This window comes from Crocuta crocuta, unplaced genomic scaffold, assembly GCF_008692635.1.
Source record: "Crocuta crocuta isolate KB4526 unplaced genomic scaffold, BGI_CrCroc_1.0 scaffold238, whole genome shotgun sequence".
NCBI classification, from domain to species: domain Eukaryota; kingdom Metazoa; phylum Chordata; class Mammalia; order Carnivora; family Hyaenidae; genus Crocuta; species Crocuta crocuta.
In genome coordinates, this window is record NW_027532161.1 from 241,480 (window position 1) to 248,132 (window position 6,653).

Below are 6,653 nucleotides of genomic sequence, written 5' to 3' on the forward strand. Positions count from 1 at the left end.
TTGCACTCGGACTTCTTTGAATGGCTGGGTGAGGGTTTGCTCTGCCATCCTAGTTCAACCGTGCACCAAGGCCAGACTTTCCCTTCATCTGGTCCTTGAGCTCAAAGGCCTGGGAATCCCAGCAGGGGCCAAGCTTCTGGTCGCTTTTATTTATTCCTCTGACCTCAGCCCCCGCTAACACGTTTGTCTACTTCCAGTGACACTTAACCAAAAAGAAGAGGTAACAAAGGTCCTAAACACACATTCTGACCTAATGGTGTCACCAAATGATGGCTCAGAGGATGAGCTTGGCTCTTTTCCTTCCAATTCAGAGGCATAGCAAAGAGGGCATTGAGGACAATGTATGTTCCCAGGCACCAGTCTGTAGAACTGACAAAGACAGCAGTCAAAGAAAGTTAGCACTGAGTTACTCCCTTTAGATTTGCTGGACATCAAAATATGAACAGACCCTAGTTTTGCTGTGTATTTTTCGTTCCCAGGCAGATTCTGGTACAGCATGGGAAGAGAGGACACATATATGCCACATTGACCCTGGGCACCATTTACATGTCTAAGTCACTCAAAGTAAATATACCACTAAAAGAGTAGAAGTTTGTAAATTCTTTAGCCCCACTTTCCAAGCAGATTCCCACTCAGAAGTCTCTTCTGTATAGAAAATCTGAAGTGGTCACTGCCTTGAACCTCATCTCTGAGGCAATGTGAATGTGGTTTCTGCTCTGATGACCTCACTCTGGTGCAGATTCCTCTAGGATTCTTTTGACTTCTTCCTGCTCAGAACACTTGGGTTGAGATGGGGTGCCTGGGTGGCTCAGTCGGTTAAGCGTCCAACTTCGGCTCAAGTCATGATCTCATGGTGCATGGGCCTCGAGCCTCTCATCGGGCTCTGTGCTGACAGCTAGCTGAGAGCCTGGAGCCTGCTTCAGATTCTGTGTCTCCCTCTCTCTCTGAACCTCCCCTGCTCATGCTGTCTCTCTCTCAGAAATAAATAAAACATTAAAAAAAATTTTTAAGAAGACTTGGGTTGAGATGGTAAAAGGTGAAAAGCCACCAACGTGGCTAATTCCATCACGGTACCTACCATAGATGGTCAGAGCTGAAAAAGATTTTAGATGGAGATACATTAATTTCCTTTGATTCTCTCAATAATCTTGTGAGGTTAGCGTTTTTCAGGGGAGAAAATTAAGAGCCAGGAAGGTCAAGCTACTAGGGTGAGAGCTAGGTAGTGTCACACATAAGACTGGCACCCAGGTTACCAGCAGGATGCTGGAGCCAGTTCACACTAGCTCACAAGAGCTGACTGTGAACATTGCTTCCCAGCTCTGTGTTCAGTGACATCCTGTTGATAGCCAGAACTCAGTTGTGGTGGGAATATTTGCACCATGGAAATCAGCAAGCACTATAAATCAAAGCTGTTGTTTCCCCCTGCCCCAGAAAATTGGTTGTTAAACATTTAACAGCACACCACTGCCTGACATTCATTTTCATTTTCTTCTCTCTCCACTAGGGCTTTAATTTCCTGGTTAATCTGACCATTACCTGTTCTGTCATTCCTAGTTCCTGTTCCGTTCCTTTAATGATCCCTTTAACTTTCTGGTATTGACCCCAACCAGAACCTTCTAATTGTCCTGCTCAGCTATTTTGTTTCCCCAAAGCTTCTTTGGTCTGCTGAACTGTCTGTGTAGCTAATGTTACCTAGAGGTTGTGGCATGGAGTTTCAGTCAGTTTTCAGTTATTCTGAGCAGCAAAGCTTGTTCCTATGGACGCTCCAACAGAAACTTCCGCGTTACCCTGCTTCTTACTGTAGCTTTGCCCTATGCACTTCTGCCCTTATTGTCTTTCTGAGAAGTGTGACCTGCCCCAGCACCTTTCATCAGTAACTTCCCAAAGGGATGGGGCTGCTTGCGCATTTATTTAGTCTGCTCACGAAAGTCATTCAGTTTTTCAATTTGACGCGCTCAGTTCATTTATGCTAAGGTGAAGGGCTGGCAGTATTAAACAATTTCTCCTGGTTGGGTTTGCAGGCTTTGGGTGGGGGTGTTTTGTTTTGACTCAATTCTCCAAACTGATTTAACTATTGAAGGACTAGAACAAACTATAGGTGGCAGCATTGTCAGAGCCTCACTGTTTTCTTCACTGTGGGATTTTTAGTGCCTCCCCTTATTTTTAAAATTACTTTTTTTGTTATGACAGTGAAGCAAGCAACCATTAAATAATAAATTATAGAGTTTCCTAGAGCAAAATTTTGGGTTTTGGTGAACCTTTAAGAAACAGTTGGATGTTGGTGAACTTGATACTGATTTTTTAACTTCTTTGAGATCATTTCAAATTTATGGAAGAGTCACAAGAATAACATAAAAAAACTTCTGTATACTGTTTACACAGATTCACCAATTGTTTACGTTTTGCCCCATTTACTTTTACACACACACACACACACACTTTGCCATTTTTTTAACCGCTTGATAGATATTAAGTTGCAGATATCATACCCTTTGACCCCTACATACTTCAGTGTGTATTTCCTATACACTGAATAGGAAAATAAGGACATTTTCATTCATGACAATAGTACAGTTATTAAAATCAGGAACTTTGCACTGGTGAAGCACTATTATATACCCTACAGCCCATATTAAAACTTTATCAGTTGCCCCAATAACATTCTTGTTCTGGGCCAAGATCCAATCTGGGATGACACATCGCCTTCGGTTGGGATGTCCCTTTTAGTCTTCTTTAATCTTGAAAAGTTCTTGAGTCTTTCTTTTTGACAGCATATTGTAGAAATGGAGAGTACAGGCCAGTTATTTGGTAGCATGTCCTCTTATTTAGGTGTGCTTGATGTTTCTTTGTGAGTAAGTCCATAGTATGCATTAAGGGCAGAATTGACATGGAAGTGATGTTGTGTGTCTCTTAGCACTGCATTCTATCAGGGGGCAATAGCCTCATGCTTACACCACCAATGATGGAGGGTGAACTGGTGTTTCTGAATAAGCTAAAAAGTATCTTGTGACCTTGGCTCAGTCCCCCTGGGTCCCAGGCCTCAGCTTCTTGCTCCTTCTTTTACACAGCTACCTGGGTCTCAGCACCATCAAGGTCCTTGGGCAGTGGGCCCAAGCCCTTCTCATCTGTACTCCCATCCAAGTGGACCTGAAAGGTGTGAGTCATGGTGGAGACAGGAAACAGGTGGTTGAGGCCATGACTTTCCTCCTGCGCAATTGGAAACAAACTTGAAGTCCCAGCATCCCTTTGGTAACTTTTGATGGCTGTGGCAGGGCCCTAAGCTGTAATCAGCCTCTTGGCTTCCCCTCTTAAGCAGCTCATGGAGAATCCTCTTTAATGCAGCTGTGATGGGGTTAGCCAAAGTCCACATACTCAAGTGCTACAATATGGACACAAAGTAAATCCTTGGATAGTTAATGTGAACAACATTTTGCATTTCTATACTGCTTCATCTTTTTGCTAGTCATTTTCCCATTTGCCTTGGTGATAACACTGTGAGAGAAATAGGGCAGGTGGAGTTTCCACTTTACAAATGACAAAAAGTGGGTGCCGAGGTTAAAGACAACCCCTGTATGATTCAACACTTTGGAGAAGGTAGCACATTAAAGATGTTCAAAAAACCTAGACATATAGTGAAACTCTCTTGTTTATTAAAAATATGTTTTGCCAGATTAGTGATTTGCATCCATACCTTTATATTTGGAGGCACTTTGCTTGCAAAGTTGTCTAGATATCGAAGAGAAATATATTTGACATATTATTTGAAAATAGAGCTGGGGCACATAGGTGGCTCAGTTGGTGGAACCATTGACTTCGGCTCAGATTTAAATGTACATTTTCCTCTATGTTTCCAGACCTTTTTACTGTCATCCTATAAGTGCTTGGAGAGATAGTTTGATGAATAAAGCAGGGTCCTGGTCCTTAAATCACAGACACCACTCTAAGGGGATTTTGGTAGTGTAATCAAGACCAAACAAAAGGACTATAGGAGCACAAAGAGGGGTGGGTAAGGCATCTGACTGGGGGAGGGTGGGAGATGGGGAACTTTTTGTGGACAAGGTGACATTTAGCTGGGGCCTTGAAGCCTGGGAAGGCTTTTGATGAGAATGGGCATTCCAGCATTTTCAAGAACAAAGCCACAGCATCAGAAAAGTGCAGGGCACGTTTGGGAAAAACCAAACGCAAACTAGAAGCCAGGGTTCTCAAAACTCCTCTCTGACTTCCTTTGGACTATAAGCTCCTTGGATCAGAGACCAAGTTTTTGTTTTCTCTAACGCAATAGTATCGCCAGCACAGCTGCATTTGTTACAAACATTTTGTTCTGTGGGGCTCCAAGGGACCAAGCAAATGAATTTCAGGTGCAAATTATTTGTATTGTTAAGCAATATGTGTGTTTCTGTATTTCTACATATTGATCAACAAAAACACAGTGTTGAGATAATTCCTTTTCCTGAACATTGTTCTACCCACACAAGAAAATACATTTGGAATACTAAATAAGTGGATAGAGAACAGAAGCACAGAAGTTCATTCCCTAGCCTAGTCCTATGGATTCTCTCCATAGCCTGTACCTCACCTTGCCCATCCCAAGTGAAATCTCTTCATGATGCTACCCTTAGGCCTGTCCCCACTTCCTCTAAATATAGGTCTGAAATAGTCTTCTCCTATAATTATTTACACAGACCAACCAACTACACAGAAAGGTCTGTTACATGAATAATTAAGAGCAAGGGTGAATGCTAAAGCCCCAGTGGGTCAGTGTGGTGGGACTCAAAGAGGCCTCCAGAATGGAAAGGCCCTTCTATATTGCCCAAAAAATGCCCAGGGAGCTCATAAACACGGCAGTGTCTGTCTTATATTTCTTGCTTTGGTCTGACTAATACAACACAAACTGCAATGATCTCACTTCTATTTTATAGAATTTTAGAACCAGAAGGAACCTGAAAGATCTTCTATCTAATGGAGTTCATCAATAGTTACAGTATAGTCCTAGAACAAAACCGCTACAAAACGGTCTCTTACATTTTTACACATCTTTACATGCTGGATATTACCATATACATTATATCTCGATGCGTGCATATTGCTGTATAGGGTTGTATGCTCAGGAATCAGTATTCAGTTGTCAGCATAAGGGATTTTCAAAGGTACTACTATTTTAAAGAACAGCTTTTTGAGATGTAATTCACATACTATAAAATTCACCTTTTCACAGTATGCACTTTAGTAGTTTTCAGTGTAATCACAAACTTGTACCAGAATATACTCATTACCCTCAAGAGTAGGCACAGCCCCTTCTCCCTCCACCCAATCCCTGGCAACCACTAATCTATTCTCTGTTTTGACGAGTTAACATATTTTGAACATTTCATATAAATTTCCCTCTGATCACTGCTTTGGCTGCATCTCATAACTTTTCCTGTATTGTTATTTCATTTTCTTTTATCTCAAAAGTCTTTTCTAAATTCCCTTGTGATTCCTTCTTTGACCCATTGGTTATTTAGCAATATGTTAATTTCCATGTATTTGTAAATTTTCCAAACATCTTTCTTTCCTTTTTTTTTTTTTTTTTTTTTTTTAATGTGGGCTCCACACTGGGCGGGGCTCAATCTCACAACCTTGAAATCAAGAACTGAGCTGAGATCAAGAGTTGGACACTAAACCGACTGAGCTGCCCAGCACCCCCCCAAAATATCTTTCTGTTATTTCTTTCTAATTTATTTCTACTGTAGTCAAAGAACATACTTTGTATGATTTCAATCCTTTTACATTTATTGAGACTTGTTTTATGACCTAACATTTGATCTATTCTGCAGAATGTTCCACAGGCCCTTGAGAAGAATGTTTATTTTGCTGTTGTTAAATGGAGTATTCCATAGATGTGTAGTATTTTGTAGTGTTGTTCAAGTCTTCTCTTTCCTTGTTGGTCTTCTCCCTAGTTATTCTGTACATTATTGAAGGTGGAGTATTGATGTCTTTAACTATTATAGCTGAGTTGTTGATTCCTTCAATTAAGTGCTTTTTGCTTTACATAGTTTGGGGCTCTTTTGTTAAGGCACATATATGTTTATAATTATGTTTTCAGATGTTTGGATTTCTTTTATCATTAGAAAACGTCCTTATTTGTCTTAGTAAAAAATTTTGGCTTGAAGTCTATTTTTTTCTGTTATTAGTATAGTCTCACCAGTTCTCTTTTGGTTACTAACTGCATGTAAGTCTTTTTCCATCCTTTTGCTTTCAACGTATTTGTGTCTTTAAATTGCGTCTCTTTCAAGCATCATAGAGCTGGATCATGTTGTTTTCTTAAATCCATTCCACAAATGTGCCTTTTCATTTGAGTGCTTAATCTACTTATGTTTAATGTAATTACTGGTAAGGTACAAATTACATCTGCCATTTTGTAATTTTTTATATGTCTTATATCTTTTTTGTTCCTTTATTCCTTAATTCCTGCTCTTGTGTTAGATAACCATTTGGATAACACATACCATTTTATTTTATTTTTTAAATGTTTATTTATTTTTGAGAGAGAAAGAAAGAGAGAGAGAGCGAGAGAGAGAGCGAGCGAGAGAGAGAGAGAGAGAGAGAGAGAGAGAGCATGAGCAGGGGAAGGGCAGAGAGAGAGGGTGACATAGAATCTGAAGCAGGCTCCA

At 40.4% G+C, this 6,653-nt stretch overlaps 1 protein-coding gene across 2 annotated transcripts in view; it reads left to right on the plus strand.

Annotated features, from left to right (window-relative positions):
- DCX (doublecortin) overlaps positions 1-6,653 on the plus strand; it is a 109,702-nt gene that overhangs the window by 98,125 nt on the left and 4,924 nt on the right. The gene's annotated exons all lie outside the window — the stretch shown is intronic.